This window comes from Balaenoptera physalus, assembly GCF_965194825.1.
Source record: "Balaenoptera physalus genome assembly, chromosome: 3".
NCBI lineage: Eukaryota > Metazoa > Chordata > Mammalia > Artiodactyla > Balaenopteridae > Balaenoptera > Balaenoptera physalus.
In genome coordinates, this window is record NC_138890.1 from 14,375,213 (window position 1) to 14,399,026 (window position 23,814).

A 23,814-nucleotide genomic window follows, 5' to 3' on the forward strand; every position below is an offset into this window, starting at 1 on the left:
GGGTGAGGAGCATATGAGCCCACTTCAGAACTACACCAGACTTGAGAAGCTCCAGTTAGGAGAATGGAAGACAGCTGGCTGTATCATCCACTGTGCCATCCCTGGCTTGACTGTTAACTTGGCGGACCCAAGTTTTCCCTAGACTTGGAACTGGCAGGATGCCCACTGCTGTTTTCAGATGCTTCCTCTCCCCCTATGCATTTGCCTCAATGGGCCTTTCTCTTTCCCAGCTTTATGTACATATATATATGTCAATAAAACCTTGTTCGTATTAATCTGCTTCTGTTTATGTGTCTTTACTCACTGACTCAGCTGTAGAGGAAGAACTGACACATGTGAGTGGTGATGTGGGAGCCAGACTTAAGACACCAAAATTCTGTGTCCCAGTGACTGGGATGTGGAATTAGGCACACATTATGGCTGCACGTGCTGACTCCTGAAATCTGTTTTCAGTGTAACGAGTGACAATCAGGAGGAACTAAGGTCCAGAGGAGGGAGAGTTGGGGTGACTCACCCTGACTGATTAAGTGTGCTGATGTGTCCAATCCCTGCCGACCCGTGGAGCAGTGCATTGAGTGGGCCGCACGTATCTCAGAAGAATGTTTTTCTCAGACTGATGAAGAGAAGCAACAGGACTTGCCTGTGGTGATGCCAGTTTTTGACAGAAATACCTGCAGCATCCCCAAATCCCAAATCTCTTTCATTGTTCATCACAGACATGTTTGCTGCTTGGGACGCCTTTGTAGACCTGCCTGAGTTAACCCAGCATCTTGACAATAATTTTAAATACTGGAAGGGACGGGACGAAATGAAGCTGCGGAGCCTCCGCCCGCCTCCGGAACAGTGGGCGACACTGCCTGGGGCCCTGACGCGGTGTCCCTCCAGTCACTTGGGATTCCCGAGGGCGGTCAGAGTTCCTTGGTCCTTTCGTCCCCCGGTCTGCAGAGCCTGTCAGAGCACACAGGGACGTCGGCAACCTTCTGTAGCCACCATCTGATGCCACTGCCATAAAGTGAGACTTAGTCCACTCAAGGTACCTGGGCCTGCTGCGGGGGCTCTTCAGAAAGTCACGTGAGAACCACGGTTTGCATTCGCGTCCGTTAAAACATGAGCTCGGGACTGCCCCCGCAAAGGACGGAGATGGATTTCCTGCCAGTGACAGAGAGTGTCTTGTTACAATTTCTCTCAGTTATGTTCAGCACTTAAGAACAGCTAATGGCAATCGGATCTTTTTTCAAATCATAGAAGGTGCAATCACTCACTTGGGAACACTACTGAAAGTGACTTCTCTTTTAAAATTGAACAGAAAATACAGACAAAGAAATTTTGAAGTTGATTATTAATATCAATTATTACAATGTTTTATTTATTTTATTAGAAGTTCAATATTTTCTATGAATTTAAAAATACTTCAAAGCCAAAGCCAACTTTAAATACCATGACCAAATTGACATGATTCATATTCATTAGATATGTATTAATTACTTCGTGTACAGACTTATTTTCATAATGCAAATTTAAAATATAAAATGACACATTTTTACTGCAAAAAACAAAAACCACACTGGAGGCTAGATAATCCCTGATGTGTGATAAGGAACCACACTTTATGACTGAACTTTTTGAAAATGCTGAAATGTCTTTTGGGGCATCTTTTTATTCAATTGAGACTTAGGCCAGTCATCTTCATACATTCCCACTACACCCAGAGAGGATGGATTTGGCATCCGGGTTCATGTGTCTGGAGAAACAAAGGAAAAGTTCATACCTGCTCTGTAATTACTGAAAATTTAAGTTGACCTCAAATGTACCATGCTGCTTAAAACAGCAGAAAAGATCCTCTTTAATAACTGGCTTGGCTCTGAGCTAACCCACTAAAATATCAAATCACGAGAGTTATAATTGTGCCCAGTTCTGGCTGACCCTAGAGTTCTGCTGGGCCTCCACTAGGTTTAATAATGGCAAAATTCCTGAGTCTGTGCAGCCTATCTTCCAGTTGGAGGGGAGAACAGAAACCCATGTACATTCTCTGGTAGGTTCGACAGGAATAAATGCTATGGAGATTAAGCAGTATATGGTGAGGTGAGATTGTGGGCAGAGAGGAGCAAGGCTTTCAACTTCAACGGTAGACAGGATAAGTTTTACTGGGAAGGTGGAATTTGAACAGTCTAGAGGGAGGCAGATGAGTCAGACATCTGAGGGAAAAGCATTCCAGATCATGGGAATAACCTCTGCAAGGCCCAGAGGAAGGATGCCAGTGTCCTCAGGGAAGAATCAGTAAATAATGTGGCTGGAATAGAGTCAGCAAGTAGGAGGGAGGGAAGGAGGAAAGGAGGACAGAGAAGATGTGTGTGGAATTCCCTGCATCACCATTTACTGATTGAGTGATCACAAACAGTTAATTCAACCTTCAAGTGTTCCAGTGAACTCAGTGCTTTTCCTATGGCCTACTGACCTCTCAAGAGTTTTGGAAGGATAAAATAATGTAGGGAAGTGACTTATAAGCCATTGTTACTGTTCTATACATAAGGATAGATGGGTAGACAGGTAGATATAGATAGATAGATACATAGATAGATAGATACATAGAGAGATGATAGATAGATAGACAGATAGATGATAGAGAGATAGAGATATGTAGACAGACAGATAGATAGACAGATACATAGAAAGACAGATAGAGACAGAGAGATAGAGAGAGACAGAGAGATAGGCAGATAGATAGACAGAGAAGAGAGAGAGACATAGACAGATAGATAGAAAGAGACATAGATAGATAGATAGAGATAGACAGAGAGATAGAGATAGAGAGATAGATAGACACACAGATAGATAGATAGACAGACAGATAGACAGAGAGATAGATAGATAGATAGATAGATGGATAGATAGACAGATAGAGAGATAGATGGATAGATAGACAGATAGAGAGATAGATAGATTGATAGATAGCTAGATAGATAGATACATAATAGTTAAGGACTGAATTTCTGTAAAATCATAATTTTAAATAATAGTTTCAGTGACATATAATTTACTTTCCATATTATTTAAAGTGTACAATTTAATGTGTTATGCATCTACCACCACAATCAATTGTAAAACTTTCATCCATCCCCCCCCCCAAAATAATCTACTATAAGTCACTCACTCCCCCACTTCTCCGAACCCTAGGCAGCCACTAATATACTTTGTCTCTACAGATTTGCCTAGTCTGGACATTGCATACAAATGGAATCATACAATTACTTAGCATGTTTTCAAGGTTCATCTATGTTGTAGCATGTATCAGTACTTGATTTCTTTTTATGGCTGAATAATATTCCATGGTGTGGATATTACTGTGTTTCATTGATCATTCACAGTAAATGGCCATTTGGGTTATTTCCTCTTTGGGGCTTTTATGAATAATGCTGCTGTGGTTGGATTTACGTGCAAGTTTTGTATGCAGGTCTACATTTGTTTTTTAAATTAACAGACTATTTTGGAGCTGTTTCTGGCTTACAGAAAAATTAAGCAGAAAGGACAGAGTTCTCATACTTCCTTACCTCTCAACCCAGTTTCCCCTATTATTAACATCTTACATTAGCATAATATATTTGTTATAGTTAATGAACCAATATTGATACATTATTACTAACTAATGTCCATGCTTTACTTTACACTTCACTCTTTGTTTTGTACATTATATGATTTTTGACAAATGTGCAATAACCTGTATCCACCATTACAGAACCATACACAGGAGTTTCTCTGCCTTTACAATTCCGGGCTTCACCCATCCTTTTCTCCCTCCCCACAACCTCTGGCAACCACTGATCTTTTGATTGTCTCCACACTTTTGCCTTTTCCTAAATTTCATATAGCTCCAATCATATAATATGCATGTAGCCTTTGCAGATTGGCTTTTTTTCACTTAGCAATATGCATTTAAGCTTCTTCCATGCCTTTTCATGGCTTCATAGCCTTTTCTTTTTATTGCTGAATGCTATTCCTTTGTACGGATACACAATAGCTTGTTTATCCATTCACCTATTGAAAAACATCTTGGTTGATTTCAAGTTTTGGCAATTATGAAAGAAACTGTTATAAACATCCACGTGCAGGATTTTATGTGGACATAACTTTTCAGTTCCTATGGGTAAATACCAAAGAGCATGATTACTAGATCACTGTATGGTAAAAGTATGTTTAGTTCTGTAAGAAACTGCCAAGTATCCTGCTAGCAACAAATGAGAATTCGAGTTGTTCTGCATCGTCAACAACTTTGGTATTTCAGTATTTGGATTTTAGCCATTTGAATAGGTGTGTAGTGGTATCTCATTATTGTTCTAATTTAAAATTCCCTGATGACATGGAATGTGTAGCATCTTTTCATATGCTTATTTGCCATGTGTCTATTTTCTTTGTTTAATCATAGTTGTTTTGGTTTTTTTTTAACCAATGCCTGGTAACTCTTGTCCTCCTTTGTCTATTTATATTGTCTTCTTTCTTTCTTTCTTTCTTGTTCTTTTTTTTTTTTTTTTTTTGAGCTTTGGATCATTTAGTCTTTTTCTTGGTATATCAAATTATTTTTTTATATTAAAATTGGGCTTAACTTATTTTAGGAAACTATAAAGATACCTCCACATTCTGGATGTCGTTATCGTTCTCTTGAAAAGATTTCCTTTTGCCCATGGCAGACAGTTACTCTAGGGACTGGAAACCTTAGTCCATTCTCAGTTTGAGCTCATTCAAAGCTGTTTTTCAGTCTGTGTGAAGGTTGCTCTATTTCTGTCTTGTCCTTCCTCTACGGGTGTTGCCCTTTGGGATTACCATATGAGCGTTTGGATTCTCCCTATTCCCAACTACCCATGTATTTGTTAGGCTTTAAATGTAATGGTTTCCGCAGCCCTGTGAGACTAAAGATACACTTAGCTTGTCATTCCATTAGTTGTTGCCTTTAGCTTGAGCTCTTGCCGTTTGGCTTCTGTGGTTAGAGTCTTTTGAACTCCTTGGCTTTTCAGCTCCTAGTCTGTAAGATTTGAATCAGCAAATGCCCCAAGGAGAAAAGCTGCACCAAATGTCAAGCTTGCGTCTGTGTTTCCCTTCTCTCCAGAACTTGGCCCACATGTCTTGGTGTCTCTCTAACATTCAGATGCCAGCGAACAGATGTTTTCTTACTTTATCCAGCTTTTCTAAAATGTCTTTAGACTTCACCTGATCTTATGTTATTATTCAACTATCATCTCAATTACCCCTAGGAAGAAAATCTACAATTTCATGTTTTATTTTCTTATTTTCTATATTACCTCCGTTTCTGTAGAGACCTTTGACCTGACTGTTCAGTCTAGTTCCTGTGTTACCAGTAAGATGGAGATAAGGTGGAGGCTAAGAATATTGGGGGGAAACCACTGATGAATGATAGGTCTCGTTCGTTTTGTTTTTCCCCTCCTTATTTACTCCGGCAGCCTACATTTGCCTTTCTTCATTTGACCCAGTTGCCCAAATAAGGAACCCACTCTGGCAAAGACCTGACTTTACTCTCATAAATGTCTGCATGTTAGGATTAGCGAGATGATGAACACCATGCCAAAGCTCTTGGTGCGAGACTTTTGCAGACTTTTGTTATCCCTTTAGTTTGCCTCTTGCCATCACTGCTCAGATTGTTGAGGTTTTCTAAGATTCTGTAGGTCAAACCTCTCTACCTGCATACCAGATGAGCCCTTCTCTCTTTCCTGAGCTCACCTGCGGGAGGTTAGCCCTCGGTTTTTCTTTTTCCCCATCCAATCATAATTGTTCATGAATTCCAAAAAGCCCTCAAAGTACCTGTCATCCCTTTCTCTCCTCTCTTTTTTATCAACACTGTTAAATGTTAAGCATATATTTGCATACCTCTTTCTTACTTACAATGGAATACTGGAAGGCGCGATCATGCAGTGTGAGCCCCACCAAACTAGGACTCATACAACACTCTCCCCCAGGCCTAAACTTGTGACATCCACTGGTTTTCTTATAATATCTTATATGTATCTAAATTTGTAATGATTTAGTTAATTCCTGAGTTATGTGACAATAAGAAATCAGTCAAATTAGCACTACAGAAGCACAGCTTAGACCTAGGGACCAGAACCAAGGACCACAAAAACCTGTTAACCAATAAGTTTCACTTGTACTTTGTGTTTAACAAGTGGGTGAATGGGAAGTGAGGGAAAAGGAGTTTAACTTCATGTCACAGAAACTTGCACTAAAATGAAGAGGAAAATGACCCAGTTCCTGGTTCAAGTCACTATAATCTGCTTCAATAAATAATAACAGCACATAAGAAAAACAAACACTATATGATAGGAACAATGGATAATTAATTACCAGATCAGGGAGGACAGATGACACTTGCTATGGGATTTCATTAAAGAAGGATTCCAAAAAGCACTGGCTTCTTCTGAGAAGACTTCTTAGAACAGGCAGCATTTAAACTGAGTCTTGAACAAGTATATAGAGGGTAGGGAACAGGCCTTCCGGGCAGGGCACAGGCACAGTGTCAGCAATGGCACAAAGGGCTTATGGAATAGGGAACAAAACTGGCTGAACACAGGAGTGCTACGTGTTGGGGAATATGGGGGAAAGGCTGACTGAGGTTGGTTAAATGAAACATCATTAGACGGAAGAGAAAGTAGGTGGAAAGACAGATGGAAGACTGTGGAAAGCCTCTGAAGATGGAGGTCAGCATAATAATATTAAGAAATCGGTGGTACTTTGACACTGTATGAATGTCTAGGTTTAAAAAATCAAGAAAACACAATAAAAGAATAAACTACTGATATAATGATATGTAACCAAAGGCCAGATACCAAAGAATACACACTGTGTGATGCCCTGTATGTCATATATGGTGAAAGAGGTCAGCTTGGGTGTTGCCCTGGGGGAGTATGGAACAGAAAGAAGTAACAGAGAACCTTGTAGGGTGTTACAAATATTTTATAATACCTTGACCTGGTGTTGGATACATGGGTGCCTAGAGATGTAAAAATTCAGTTATTAGCAATGCAACTGGTGTTTATGGTTTGTATGCATACATTAAAAAAAACTCTAGTAGGTTAATTAGGCTGTCAGCTGTATGAAGTAAATTTTGGTCAAGGAACAGCCAAGGTAGTAATACAGTAATAAGTTATACATGTGCTCACTGTGCTCTAGAACGTCACGACTGGAATACAAGAAATATGTGTAACAAAAAAGACAAATGTTCAATATTGATGGTTGGATGAGCTGAATAAATTAGATCACTCTACTTTCAATTTAAGAACTTGGCCAGTGTTTGGATACCTTTGAACAAAGAAAAAAAGGAAATACAATTGTTATTGAGCATATGCTATGTATCAATCCCCGACTTATATTTTGACACACATAAACGTGGGAAATATTGCACCTTGTATCTGAGACAATGAACATGAGCGACGTGGCTGGTTTTGACACTAGAGGCTGAGAAAACAATCAGCTCAGAATCGTAAGAAGTTTGAAGTCGGAGGAAAAGAATCAAGAGGAAATACTGGTAAGTGCCAGGAGCTTCTGGAAACTACATAAGAGATGAAGACCGCAGAATTGTTGAGCTTTCTAAGAGGCCCAATGACTCAGGTAAAAACAGAAGGCTTAAAACTGAAACCTGGGGATATATGTATACATACAGCTGATACACTTTGTTATACAGCAGAAACTAACACAACACTGTAAAGCAATTATACTCCAATAAAGATGTAAAAAACAAAACAAAACAAAACAAAACCCTGCAAAGTAACAACTGTTAGGACAAACAGTAAAGAATTATAAGAAAAATAATCACATGCCTGTCCCCACACAGAAATATCTTAAGCTCCATCTCAGCATTTCTCGATTGGCCTTTCACAAAATACAGTCCCATCAGCTGAATATAGGTTTCTCAAGTAACTGTGAGTAAGACTGAATTAAAAAAATGAAATCACTTCCTTCCTCCAAAACTTTTCAGAGTACGTAATGTAACAAAGTGAAACCTGAATTTCATGCCGGGATGTAGAGTACGGCTCTTCCCATATGCTTCTGTCTTGTAACTACATCAACATCATCTAAAACCAGTGTTGTGCAGGACAGACATTGTGAAACGCTGCTCTCATCATGTAAGATATCAGGTCCTTCTCAAAATCCATTCTTCCTTCTGCCCTTTCTCATGTTGTCCCTGCCACCTGATGGGTCTCTCCTAAGCTCCACCTGCCAAAACCCTCCCCATTTTTAGGATCCAAGAGATAATAAAGGCTTACACTACTAAAAAGCAGAGAAAGAAATCCCTTCCCAGGGATCTACATTTCCTTCCTAGGGAAAAGAAAAACTGTAAAGTATACCACAGTGACCTTAAGTCTATGAATGTAACTATGTTGTGTTACTTTGAGTTCTGTAAAAGTCAATGTGCTACAGTATATACGGATATGAATATTTGATCTCTTGCATGCAGATCTTGCTGATAACTTTCATCGTGAGCGAGGTTAATGATTCAGGAGCCACTGTATTTGGCTCAGCCCTTAGAACCAGGGAATGTTAAAATTGGAAAGGTCCCTAGATATTAGCAAATCTATCCACCTCATATTCTAAGTAAGGAAACTGAGACGTTCATAGATTGGATATTTATACTAACAAAGGATAAGGATATAAGATATTGGCAGATATATCTTTTAGATTAAGAATTTAGAGATTTTTGTAGAATACTAAGACATTATGTCCACTGATACTGAGACAATGTGGTTTTGTTTTTGTTTTTTTTTTTTTATTAATTAATTAATTTATTTTTGGCTGCGTAGGGTCTTCGTTTCTGTGCGAGGGCTTTCTCTAGTTGTGGCAAGCGGGGACCACTCTTCATCGTGGTGCGCGGGCCTCTCACTATAGTGGCCTCTCTCGCTGCGGAGCACAGGGTCCAGACGCGCAGGCTCAGCAGTTGTGGCTCACGGGCCCAGTTGCTCCCCGGCATGTGGGATCTTCCCACACCAGGGCTTGAACCCGTGTCCCCTGCATTAGCAGGCAGATTCTCAACCACTGCGCCACCAGGGAAGCCCAGAGACAATGTGTTTCTTAGTCATCATTTTCTATTGCCGTGACGAAGCGAGGTGGTAGTCAGTAGTTGTACAAAGGGAAAAAGATAACTTTACAAACTCCCAATTTATATACACAGGGAAATTCATCATTCATGTTATTTAAGCTAACTGGATGCAGTTTATCAGCTACATTGAGGAATGGTGAAGTGTCTATACAATTAACATGTTAGTTTCTGTCATGAGCTCCCTGTTGTTCAAGTGAGTTAATGGTCAGCACTCAACTAGGCACTTAGAGTCCATTATAAATCTGGACTAAACGTTTATCTGTGGCATCTTTATTCTTCTTTGGTGCCCTTAGGCAGAATTAGCTCTCTTATGTTTTGATAAATTCAAGTATTAAACAGGGCTAAGGTTTCACAAGTTCTTTGGCCTAAACATGGGGGTAAGGAGGACCAATGAGCTGGAGTACTTCTAGATTGGAGAATGGTCAGATTGAGGAAGAAGAGTCTTATACCAGAGGTGAAAGAAGACTGATTAGAATTACCTATTTTTAAACATTCCGACCCTTTTCAATGTTCTAAAGTGATCATGAAGTACATGGGTATGCTAGGAAGTAAGGGAGTCAACCAAGAATATTCTGTAAGAGTTTGTGGATGGCAATAAAGAGGCAAGGAAGATAGAGAACAGACTAGAAAAGGCTTCGGTTGGCCATAATGAAGTCAGAAGGAGAAGGAGAAGAAGAATGACAGATGCAATGGGAAAGAGAAAGCAAGAATAGAGAAGCAAAAGGGAAAGTAGAAAAATGAGACAAATTTGGAGAAGGAAATGAGGAAGAAAACTGGGTGAAAGAGGGAAGCACTGATGGTAGACCACATGACACTCAAAACTTAACACGATGGGGCTTCCCTGGTGGCGCAGTGGTTGAGAATCTGCCTGCCAATGCAGGGGACACGGGTTCGAGCCCTGGTCCGGGAAGATCCCGCATGCCACGGAGCAAATGGGCCCGTGAGCCACAATTACTGAGCCTGCGCGTCTGGAGCCTGTGCTCCGCAGAGAGAGAGGCCGCGATAGTGAGAGGCCCGCGCACCGCGATGAAGAGTGGCCCCCGCTTGCCACAACTAGAGAAAGCCCTCGCAGAGAAACGAAGATCCAACACAGCCATAAATAAATAAATAAATAAATAAATAAAATTTAAAAAAAAAAAACTTAACACGATGCACATTTAAGATGTGCCACCAATGGCCATGGTCATTACCCTCAAATAGTTTACAATATGTGTTTCAAAGACATTTATAAATTGAAAATGCCATTAAAATAAGTGCCAGGGTAAAAGTATTCATGGAATTGTATGGGAGAATAAAAAGTCTCCCGTCAAAGAGCCTTCTGAGACATAGGAAAAAAAAAGAAAAACCTAAAAAGCATAAGACTCTTCCTATTTTCATTTCCAATGATACATCCCAATCTTGATGATCAATCAGCGATTTAAATGTCAACTATAAACCCAGTATTTTATTAGCTGCTATGCAGTATACTGGAGCAATAGAAGAGAGAGGACCTCAAACCCTCTGTTCCCTCAAACTGAAAGGCAGGCTTCCTGACCCCTCCAGACCACTACTGGACACAGGGAACACACACTAATGTTTCAGGACCCCAACCAACAGTCACCTGCTTTGTGATTACTTCCGTGACACACCCCCACTAACACCACTGACTCTGCTGCTCCTACGGGACATTACATATATTTCCTATTTTAACACATACCACAGTGCATTATAATTATGATTGCAGATACATGTTCTAACAATTTAAAGAGAATGATGACTTTTTTGCTCTTTACATCTTGCTATTTCCCTTCTCATAATATTTCTTGAAGAGAAACCATAAAAATATAAACAAACACAAAAAACAGAAATTATACAAAATGTGTGCTTTGCGGCTTAACACAAACTTAAGTAAAATTCGTTCTGACAGCATCCAGCATGACAAACTTCCATGGTACAAATGAGAATGGACCAAGGTTTGAGCAGGTACAGGAGACAATCCAGGCATGAACACCACCAAGAAAAGGTAGACAGGAAGTAACATGGCGTGTAGGAAATCACGAGACCAGTCTGATGGGAAGAGACTTAAACAAGACTGAAACTCACTTTCTAAACCTCCATCTCCAATTGGACAATTCGCAAGACACAGGTGCACCAAAGTGGCCTATTTATTCAATCCCTTTAATGGGGAGAACAGTTTAAAATTTTACCCGTTTAGTTTGCCCCAAAAGCAACTATCAAATGTTGGCAGGACACAATGAAGGCTTACCTTTGTTAACATAGTTAAGTCTCTCTCTCTCAGAACTAGCCCATTTAGCTCCAGGTTCCTTATTGCACCCGACGCACTTACACAGCATTCGTGAGCTTTACACAACTGGAAGGTCACATCTTTATTTCTTATTGCAGGAACACAACTTCTGGAAACTTTATTTCTGTCACAACCTAAAGCAAAATTATTGTAAAATGAGTGATTTAAACCGTACATTTTATCATCATTAAAAAGCATCTAAAAAGAAAAAAAAGCATCTGCTCTGTGCTAAGGATTAGAAACGACTCCTGCCCTTAAAGCCTCGTTAAGGAGGGACATGTATAAACTCAAAATTTCAATCACATGAGATAAAGAACCATAACCTTTATGCACAGAGGTTCCTATGGCGGCAAAAAGTTATATCTAAGTGATGGCTTCATGATAACCCTGAAGTACAATCGAGAAAGCTGAGGCTCTGCAGAGGTGGAGGAGGAGGTGCAGTAACTGCAGAGGGAACACCTCTGCAAAGACACTGAAGCCTGACACCTGCTGGGCACTGTAAATACTGCAGGTGGGGATGACTAAACGCCGGGGGGGGGGGGGTCCAAGTGTGAGAAGGGACAGAAAATAGAGATGTTGGTCGAAGCAAGCCTGGGAGAGAGCATGGCTTGTATCCCACAGGTGATGAGCCCTGGGGCTACCACAGGCTGAGTAAGGGTGCCTCCGCTGATTAGAAAAAGGCGCCCCGCTGCTGAAGGACTGATTAGGTAAAGGGAGTGATCACAAAAAGCTCCCCTTCCTCAGGGCCAAAGAGCCCCAGGAGGCTTGGCCAAGCACAGTTCAGACTACACGCCTCTGGGCAGAGCACACGCTGGGCGGCTAGTACGCACTAACTCTGTGTGGGCAAGTCATTAGCAGCATTATTTTAGGCGTATCTTTTCATGTTAGAAGATCACTCAACCCGAGTAGGCAGATGAACTTAGAGGAACTGAGTCCAGGGGCCGCGAAACCACCCAGGAGCTTCTGCCATAGTCCGGGAAAAATGTAATGTGGATGAAGAAGCAAATTTACGAGGAGGCCAAAATCTACAAGCTAGACCCACTGGATGAAAAACACAAAGAAAGTTCAGTGAAGGAACTCTGAAGAGAATGGGCTCTGCAATAAATTTTTCTTACAATCAAGGTAAAATATTAGGCAACATTAAGTACAGTGGCCTTTAAGGTCCCTTCCAGCTCGAATTTCTTTTGATTTCTAACTTATTACTCTGGTTAAGTAAAGTCCCTTCAGAGGGACAGAACAGTTCCTACACCTGAATGGGATGCAAAGAATAATCTGACTTCTCTTCACCAGGGGATGAGTTGAACTGTCCTTGCAGAAGAGATAACACACGGTGTGAACCCCAGATCCTAGAAAAGGGCCAGGCACACAATAAGTATTCAGCTTTTTGAAAACAAATGAGCAATCATTTCCTCTCCTAGATCTTCACACCCTTCCTCTGCTGGCTACTTTCTTTCAGCTTATAAGCATCCTCAATATACCCACTGAAAAAGCTCTCACACCTATGACTCTTTGGACCTTCTTGTGGGTAACCTAAGTCTCTCCCATGCCTTCAAACACCTGTCCTCCCAAAAAGCCCAGATCTGTACCTTGGGCCCAGACCTGTCTACCAGGCCCCCCAAAAGCACTGAAGATGAAGTAAGATCCTTTCCCCAGCCCCAATCCCTTCCTACTGTGCTGTGTATCTCACAAAAAGATGCAGCTATAAACTGTCACCCACGCTTGCTGCCCTCCCTTTTCTAACTGGTCACCAGGCCCCACCCATTCCCTCTCGGATCTCCGAAATCCAGTCCAACCTTTTACAACTTAAGTGGGACCCTTAGATTACAATTCAGCCTGCACCCCATCAAGTGCTTTCCACATGGAGGTCCGAGTGAGTCTCTAAACCAGAAGTCCATCTCACTGTTGTTCAGCGTTTCCCACAGCCTTCAGGATAAACATTAAAACTTCTGACAGGACAAAGAAGGCCCTTTTCTGTTTGGCCCCAGTAGGTTTCCAGTATCAACGCTCATTTCTTTCCCAAAACCTGAGTTCCACTCGTGTACCTTACTTTTGCCATATTTTCTTATATTTCTCAAACTTTGACACACACTGCTCCCTCCTGCCACCCCAGGAGCTTCCACTGCTCCCTCCTGCCACCCCAGGAGCTTCTATATATCCTTAGAAAGGATGGCACCTCCTCCAAGAAGCCTGAACTCTCCCTTCCAAGATTCTGTGCTCTGCAAAGGGGAAGGGGGGGGAGGGATAAATTAGGAGTTTGGGATTAACATATACACACGACTATATATAAAATAGGTAATCAACAAGGACCTAATGCATAGCACAGGGAACTCTACTCCATATCCTGCAATAACCTGCACGGGAAAAGAATCTGAAAAAGAATGGATATATGTATAACTGAATAACTGTGCTGTACACCTAAAACTAACACAATATTGTAAATCAAGTATACTCTAATATAAAATAAAATTTAAATTAAGAAAAAAAAAGATTCTGTGCTCTGCAGCACCAGAACTCACTTCTTCCAGAGCATTGACTACTGTGTCTGTGTTTACTTGCCGCCCAGTAGAAGGGGAGATGACCTAGGGCATAATAAGCATCGTCTCCAGCAGCCCTTGGTTCTGACAACTCATTCAAGTGCCAGGATACTTTACACACATAACCTGCTTAATTAATTCTAAGAACCCACAGAAAGAGTGGTTTTTAATGTCATTTTACAAGTGTGGGGATTGCAGTTCAAAAGTAACCTGGGCTTCCCTGGTAGCGCAGTGGTTGAGAGTCTGCCTGCTAATACAGGGGACATGGGTTCGAGCCCTGGTCTGGGGAGATCCAACATGCCGTGGAGCAACTAAGCCCGTGCACCACAGCTACTGAGACCGTGCACCTAGAGCCCATGCTCCGCAACAAGAGAAGCCACCGCAATGAGAAGCCCGCACACCACAACAAAGAGTAGCCCTCACTTGCTGCAAATAGAGAAAGCCCACGTGCAGCAACAAAGACCCAACGCAGCCAAAAGCATAAATTAATAAATAAAAATCAAAATTTTAAAAAACACAAAAACACCATCACAGAAATATCCAGAAAAATATTTCACCAAATAACTGGGCATGGTGGCCCAGACAAATTGACATGTAAAATTAACCACCTAAGCCATAGTTTTGCCATCTTTTACTGAGAAATCTGACTTATCTGAACTATTTTGATACCTAGAAGATACCTTCTAGAGGTAACACCCTCAGTTTTTGACATGGTAGGCAGCAGAGGGAAAGAGCCCATTTGCCCAGTCAGATGACACCTAAAAGGATAAAATGCTGTCTTCTCTCTCCAACCCATAAGGATGAATGCCAAAAACACATCACTTATATCTGCTTTAGCTAACATATGATAGGTCTGGAACAGACCTATGCTCCCAGCAAGTCTCATGAAATGCTGTTTCATTCAGGGGAGACTTTACTTGCTAAGATTAGAAGCAAAAGAGGGTGGTGGATGAAAAACTGCCCGAGGATATAAGTTCACGCAAGGGAGCAGGAGAGAGAATGGGTATCCGAAGATGTGCGCTCTGAGCCAACACTAGTTCCACAGCATCAGGTTGTAATTCAGGGAGCCAAACTGCTGGGGTTCCCCCCCCCCTTTTTTTTTCCTCCAAAGAGGGACAAATCAAGCATACTGACAAAGGAAGAGCATTAGTCACCACAGATAAACTCCTTTTTAGAGGTGATACCGCAAGTGATTTGGCTCAGTGTAGACTATGATTTGGCTCCACAAACCATAAGCTAGAGCACTTCATGCCAGGTCCCTCCTCAAATATCCATGATAGGTAGAAATTCGGCATCAGTACTTTTTGAAATCTTCCCAGGTGATTGTAATATGCAACCAGGGCTGAGAATCTGGAGATGTAGAGAGAATTTAAATTGAACTTTAGTTAAACAGTAAAACAAGCTCTGACTCTACTGGCTGGAGCTAGACAAGGGATATGGATTTAGTGGGATGAGAAGATAAAGAACACCAGGGAGTAAATCAAATGCTTTACACCTGTGCTTAGCTAATTGTTACTCAGATAATTCAGACAATCTTACAGCACCTGAACCCTGAAATTCCTTAGCTCTGTTTTAAAAAAAGTAACTCTTCAAGTACCTGAACTCTGAGAATCACGTAAATCATAAAGAAAAAGAAGAAATCTTACTTTTTGAATTAGTTGATTTCATATATACTGTTTCACTTTCATGATATTAACTAGATATCTTTCTTTCCATTTTATGTTTGAGGAAAGTAAGGCTTTAAAAATCTCAGTAACTTTCTCAAGGTCACTTGTTAAGGGTGTGGTAGGCAGCATAATGGCTCCTAAAAATGCCCTCACCCTAATCCCTAGAACCTATTAATATGTTACGTTACATGGTAAAGAGGACTTTGCAGATATGACTGAAGTTATAGACCTTGAGATAGAAAGATTATCCTGGATTACCTCATGGAACAAATCTAATTGCATGAGTCCGTAAAAGCAGAAAATCATTCCCAACTGTAGAAAGAGAAAGAGAGAGATGTCCTAATAGAAGCAGAATCAGAGAGATGCAACATTTTGGGTTTTGTAGGTGGAGAAAGGGGACTCTGAGTCAAGGACTACAAGTGACCGCTGGAAGCTGATAAAATCCAGGGAACAGAAACACCCCTAAGAGCCTCCAGAAAAGAATGTAGCTCTGCCAACACTTTTTTTTTTTTTAACCATCTTTATTGGAGTATAATTGCTTTACAATGGTGTGTTACTTTCTGCTTCATAACAAAGTGAATCAGCTATACATATTCATATATCCCCATATCTCCTCCCTCTTGCGTCTCCCTACCACCCTCCCTTCCCTAACCCACCCCTCTAGGTGGACACAAAGCACAGAGCTGATCTCCCTGTGCTTTGTGGCTGCTTCCCACTAGCTATCTATTTTACATTTGGTAGTGTATATATGTCCAAGCCACTCTCTCACTTCATCCCAGATTACCCTTCCCCCTCCCTGTGTCCTCAAGTCCATTCTTTATGGCTGAGTCTTTATTCCTGTCCTGCCCCTAGGTTCTTCATAACCATTTTTTCTTTTTTTTTTTAGATTCCATAGATATGTGTTAGCATACGGTATTTGTTTTTCTCTTTCTGACTTACTTCACTCTGTATGACAGTCTCTAGGTCAATCCACCTCACTACAAATAACTCAATTTCATTTCCGGCTGACTAATATCCCATTGTATATATGTGCCACATCTTTATCCATTCATCTGTCGATCCTGCCAACACTTTTACTTGACTCAATTGAGACCAATGTCAGACTTGTAAGGTAATAAATTTACGTTGTTTTGAGTCACTCAATTTGTGGTAATTCGTATGAAAGCAATAAAAAACAAATACAGAGGTCCTACAAGAGCCAGGCTACATATTTATAGTTAAGTATTTCTAAAATGAATTTAACCTTGTGATTGACAGCAGCAGCAGCTTCCAAGGGATCCCACCACACACCTGAGGCAAAAGCAGCCTAATAAAGAAGCAGTGACAGCAGCAGGTCACTGCCCCACACTTGGGGTAGAGGGGGATTTGATCAACTGTAGCAGCAGCATAGCCTGAATGGGAATGCATCCTCCTGGGGCACTAGTCCCATCAACATTAGTCTAATCTGCTAGCATCTGCTGTGCCAACAGGCCCAACATATACAAACCCTCCAACTCAGCAGCATTAAGTGAGCCAGGCTCAGTGTTTCCTGAAACTCATATCCAATGGCACTGGAAAGCCCAGATATCACCTACTGTTATGAAGACATAAAAAAACAATAACAGAAGACTGGGAACTTCAGAAAGAAAAGGGGAACAATGGAATGGGTGAAAACAAATGGGGTAAATATAAGAGACTATCATTAGCTTCATGAGTTTCTTAAATCCTATATGATGGTCAAAGCAAAAATTATGACACCATCTGATGTGGTTCTCAATGTATATAAAGGAAATACTACAGAAAATCATACTTTAAAACTGGGGACTATTAAGAGACCTAAATGGAAGTAAAATTTTGAAACTTCACTTGAAGTAATAAAACACTGATTCCAGTAGGCTATGATAAGTTACATATGTATACTGTAATGCCAAAAGCAACCACTAAGAAAACTATACAAACAGTATACACAAATGATTATAAGTAAATTAGATTAAAATGGACTTATTAAAAAATGTTTAAGTAACCCACAAGAAGGCAAAATAAGAGAAACATAGGATTCAGAAACTAAGGTAAAAGACAAAACAAAAAATAAAATGGTAGACCTAATCTTTAACATAGCAATAATTACATTAACTGCAAATGATCTAAGTAACCAAGTCAAAGACAGAGATTGGAAGAGTAGATGAAAAAAATCACAAGCATGATCCAACTATATACTGTCTATAAGAAGCTTACTTTAAACATCATGATATAGGTAGTTCAAAGTAAAAGGATGAAAAAGATATATCATATGAACATTAATCAGAAAAAGCAGGAATGGTTATATTAATATCAGATAAAGTAGATTTCAGAGCAAAGGAAATTATTAGGGGCAAAGAGGGTCATTACATAAAGATAACAGGAATAATCCACCTAGATGACCTAGTGATACTAAATGTGTGTGCACCAAACAAAAGAACTTCAAAACACATGAAGCAAACACCGAAAAAGGTAAAAGGAGAAAATTTTAAATCTACAATTATTATTTGAGACTTCAACACAGCAATTTATAGAACTACCAGAGAGAAAAATCAGCAAGGATATGGAAGAACTGAAAACATCATCAATCAACAGGATATAACTGACATTTAAAGAACACACTCAATAAAAGCAGAATACATATTCAAGTGTCCATGGAACATTCACTCATATACCATATACTGGGTGATAAAAAAACATTAGCAGATTTAAAAGAATTAAAATCATAGAGAGTCTGTTCTCTAGCCATAATGGAATCAGACTAGAAGTCAATAACAGAAAGACAACAGGAAAATCTTCAATCACATGAAAACTAAACATCACAATTCCAAATAACTCATGGGTAAAAAGTCAAGGAAAAAACTTTAAATGCATAGAATAAAAGAAAATGGAGGCATAACAGACCAAAGTTTGTGGAATGAAGTGAAAGCAATGCTGAAAGGGAAGTTTATAGCACTAAATTGGGAAAGTAAATATTACAAAGCAATAATCTAATTTTCTATATTAAAATAGTAAAAACGGAAGAGGAAAAAACACTAAACAAGCAGAAAGAAGGAAATAATAAAGATGAAACAAAAATCCATGAAACTGAAAACAGGAAAATAGGGGGGGAAAATCAATGAAACAAAAGGCTGGTTCTTTGAAATAAACAATCTTATCAATAAAGATGTAGCAAGACTGATCAAGATAAAAAGAGAGATGGCACAAATCACAGATATCAGAAATGCAACTGGGGATACCATGACATATCCTGCAGGTTAATAAGGGACAAGTTATTATGAACAAGTCTACACTATAAATTCAAAAATGTAGATGAAATGGACCCATGCTTCTACACCCAAAACTACCGAAACTCAGCCAAGATGAAATAGATAATCTCAATTTTCCTGTAACCATTAGAAACACTGATTTTTCATTTAAAAACGCCCAGAAGAAATATTCAGGCTTAGATGTTTCACTTTTACCCAAGACTTAAAGAATTAACACCAATTTTACATGACTTGATAAGAAATAGAAGTAGAGGGAACAGTTCCTAATTAATTTTATGAAGCCAGTATTACCTTGATACCAAAACCAGACAGGGATAGTATAGAAAGAAGAAAACTACAGACCAATATTTTTTATGAAATTGCCTGTAAAAATCCTCAGCCAAATATTAGCAAATTAAATCCAGAAATATATAAAAAGAATAATATACCATAACCAAATGGTATTTATTCCAGTTATGCAAAGTTGGTTAAATATTTGAAAATCAAATAATGTAATCCACCATATCCAATAGATTAAGGGGGAAAAGTCATGTAATCCTATCCATTAATGCAGAGAAAGCATTTGACAAAATCCAACCCCATTCATGATTTTAAAAAAAGAAGAAAGAAAACTCCAAGCAAACTAGGAATAGAAAAGGAACATACTGAAACTCATAAAGATGATCTACAACCTATACCGACATGATATTTAACTGTGAAAGACTGAATGCTTTCTCTGTAAGATCAGAAACAAGGCACCGATATCTGCCCTCACCACTTTTATTAAATATATTACTGGAGGTTCTAGTAAGAAAATAAAGCAAAAATAAAGAAATACATAAATTCAAAAGTTAAGTTTTTAAAAAGTTTATTTAAAAGATAAAAGGACTATTCCTACTATGTTGAATAGGAAGGAATATATCCTACTGAATGTTGAATAGTAATATATCCTATTATATTGAATAAGGAAAAGTAAAACTGTCTGCATCTGAAGATGAGATGACAATCTAAATGGAGAAAATACCAAGGAATCCACAAAGAGCTTGAGAAATAATATTAGTTTGTAAATGTTTTAGAGTACAAGATCAACACAATTTTATCAAATTATGTATTAATAACAAATGTGTAGAAGCTTAAATAAAAATATGTGATGCCATTTACAACTGACCTAAATAAATATTTAAATATAAGCCCAATAAGACATTTATAGGACCTCTATACTGAAAATGACAAAATGCTGATGAAGAAAATTTTTAAAGTCCCAAACAAATAGGGAGACATACCTTGTTCATGGATTAGAAAACACAACATAATAAAGATGTCAATTCTCCCCAAGTTAAGAGGCTTAACACAATTACTCTTAAAATGCCCTCAAGGTTTTTGTGGCTATAGACAGGCTTATTCTAAGATTTATATGGTAAGAAGAGGCTGAAGAATAGCTAAAACAATTTGTAAAGGAAGATTAAAATGGGAGGAATTAATCTACCCAATTTCAAGATTTTGCAGTAATGATGGAGGCTAGATACATAGATCAATGGAATGGAACAGAGAACCCAGAAAGAGACTGACATAAATACATTTAACTTGTTTTTGACAGCAGTGCAAAAGCTATCAAGGAAGAATAGACTTTTCAAAAAATGGTACTGAAACAGTTGGACATCCCTCGACAAAAACAAATAAAAAATGAACCTTAACCTAAACCTTACACACCTTACACAAAAATTAAATCAAAGTGGATCATAATCTTAAATGTAAAAGCAGGACATTTTTAGAAAAAAAAAAATAGGAGAAAATCTTTGGCATCTAGAACTAGGTGAATAATTCTTAGACTTGACACCGAAAGTATGATCAATAAAAGCAAAAACTGATAAATTGGATCTCATCAAAATGAGTTAAAAATGCTTCATAGAAGATCCTTTTAAGTGGATGAAAACTCAAATTACACAGTGGGAAAACATATTTGAAAATCCCATATGAGACAAATGACTTGTATCTATAATATACAAAGAACTCTCCAAACAACTTACAAAAATCCAACTAGAAAATAGGCAGAAGACAGGAACAGACATTTCATGGAAGAGAATATACACATGGCAAAGAAGCACATGAAAAGATGTTCAACGTCGTTAGCCATTAGGGAAATGCAAATTAAGACCATAATGACATATCAGAGAATAACTAAAATTAAAGTATAGTGACAACATCAAATGCTGGCGAGTACGTAGAAAAATTATATCACATCACTGGTGGGAATATAAAATGGTTTAGCCACTCTGAGAAACAGCTTGACAGTCTCTTTTAATCCGAAAAGTAGATTCACCCTACAATGCAGTAATTGTCCTCTTGAGCATTTATCCAAAAGAAACAAAAACTTAATGAAGTTCCCACAGAAACTTACACATAAATGTTCATAGCAGTTTTATTTATAATAGCCAAAAACTGGCAACTACCCAAATGTCTTTCAATGGGTGAATGTTGAAACAAATTGTGATAAAATCTTATGATAGAATACTACCGAGCAACAAAAAGGAACAAATTATTAATATATGCAAAAATTGAAATGAACTTCAAGGGAATGATGCCGAGCGAAAAATTTTAAAAAGCCAGTCTCCGAAGATGAAGTAATTCATGATTATGTTTACATATTATTCTTAAAATAACAAAACTGTGGAGATGGAGAACAGATTAGAAGTTGCCAAGGGTTAGAGATGGGAGTAGAAGGTACAGCGGGGGAACTTTGTGAGGTTTTTGTGGTCCCAGTACAAATAATACAGCAATCTTGGTTTTAATCCCTAAAGATTTTTAAAAGCAATTCCTAATAAGAGGTGTCCAGATATTTAGCAATGGCAGCAGATTAGAGGTATAGCTCCCCAACATGACAACTTCGAAAGACATCTATACTATCAACACTAATTTAATGCATATGTTAATTTTAAAAAGGCCAGTCACAATACTTAAGTGGTACATATCTTAACGATATTATTCTGGGTATCCAGCTACACCAGATGGACTAGCAGGATTTTCTGTACATTCAATCTTATTTAAGACAGTAAATCTTATAATAAGACAGTTAAAAAAAGAAAAAGAAAAATAACAAACCTCAACTACAGTTGGATATTCTCATAGGAAGATGAGGTGAAAATATGTAGCAGCGGTTCAAACGCTTAAGCAGTGGCACCTAAATCTGGCTGCACATTAGAATCATCTGAAGCACTTTTCAAAAACCCTCACACCGACGGTTGGTCATCCTAGACCAATAAAATCATTTTAAATCTCCTCAGACGATGCCAATGTCTAGCCAGAACTGAGAACCAGCGGACTAAGCAGAAGGGGATGTTTCTACAAAGATCTCTTAACAATAAGTCCTTTCACCCAATCAGATTTACCTCCCCGCAAAGGGGTAAAGAAGGCTAGATGTTGTCCATACTTGCTTAGCTTTAATTAGCACTTGTGACTTGCCCAAAACCTACATCCTGTTTCCCCTAAATTTCAGGTTATTCCCTAAGCTTTTCAAACCCAGGGCTAAGGGGTTTGCCAGGATGAGATTTTAAGTGCTCACACAGGGGAAGTCCCTGGCAAACCAGGACAGCGGTCACTCTACACTGAAATGTAAAGCATCCTAAATAACCCTGCCACTGCTCCCAGATATTAGTCTGTGCCAACCAGTGGAGAAAAGGCATTCTCCATTACTACCGCGGTAAATGCTCCTGTACTTGCCTTGGCCAGTCCCTATCTTTTGCAGGCGCCACTCCCCTTCACCTGCTGGTGGACGCTTTGGTCAGCTGACAATGCAGATATTTTCAAACTTTAAGGTGAATAAAAATCATCTGGAGGGCCTGTTATAACAGAGATCACTGAGCCCCACCAGAGTTGCTGATTCCATAGGGCTGGGACCGGGCCCTAAAACTTGAATATCTAACACATTATCAGGGGACGCTGGTAAAGCTGGTCAGGTAAAGTCTGGTAAAGCCGGTCAGGAAAAAGAAACCCGACGTGTCAGATCATGAAGTACGGAAGGGCAAGCCCGCCGGCAGTCCAGGCCCGGGGGGACCGGGGTCCCCAGCCCTACAGAGCCAACGGCAGCCCGGCTCGGGCGCCCCTCGGAAGCACGGGGTCCCCGCGGCCGAGTCTGCGCCCCCGGCCGGCCCCGGCTCCCCTCTGCCCACTCTGCGCGCGGGGGCTGGAACGGCCGCGGAGAACCACGGCGGGGCGGGAAGGGGGGCTCCAAAGAGGGTCTGGCGACTCGAGTCGCTCCGTTTCTCGGTGGGCTCAGCGCACGCCGTGGGGGAAGAGGGGCGGGGGTCCGGGAAGAGGGGACGGGCGGCACTCACGTAGACCGGCAGCGGCCACGGGTAGACGGCGGGCTCGGCCCCCACGGGCGACTCCAGCCTCAGCTTCTCCCCCATGTCTTCGCGCGCGGCCCCCGCACCAGGCTAGTCTGGCGGTTAGGGGAGGGGCGGGGCGCCGCCGGCGGGGGCGGGACAGGCGGGCGGGCCGGCGGGAGGCTGAGGGGAGGGGGCCTGGCCTGGGCCTCAGCTGGCGCCGCCGCCGCCGCCGCCGCCGCCGCCGCCGCCGCCGCCGCGCTCCCGTCCGGCCCCCGGCTCCCTCTTTGTGGTCACCGGCCCGGGGCCTCCAGCGCTGCTGCCAACTCCGGCCGGTGTGAGGCGAGCACAACGAGCTGGGGCCGAGCTGAACCACTCACTCGTGGCGAGCGCCGCCCGCCCCGTGGACACGCCCCCTCTCACGCACGCACGCACGCAAGTCTTCGGCTGCCCCCGGCCACTCCCACCGGCCCGAAGTGGGGACCCGGGGAGACCCCTTGGGGCCTGGGGTGGCGGGTTCGACTCCCGCCCTTGACGTACCGTGGCACCCCCCCCCCCCCACCAATAATAAGACTATAATTCCTCATTAAGTATGACAGCCAGAATCCTGGCTTCTGTTCAAAAAAATGCCGTGTATTTAGCCTATGCTAGGCACCAGACCCTGG

General features: G+C 40.6%; 1 long non-coding RNA gene across 1 annotated transcript; it reads right to left on the reverse strand.

Moving 5' to 3' along the window:
- Positions 1-635: 635 nt before the first annotated feature.
- On the reverse strand, positions 636-23,496 carry LOC309658801. The gene is made up of 3 exons (XR_014262400.1): positions 23,159-23,496; positions 11,343-11,515; positions 636-1,149 (listed from the first exon to the last, which is right to left on the reverse strand). It is a non-coding gene; the product is annotated as an uncharacterized lncRNA (long non-coding RNA).
- Between the last annotated feature and the right edge of the window lie 318 nt (positions 23,497-23,814).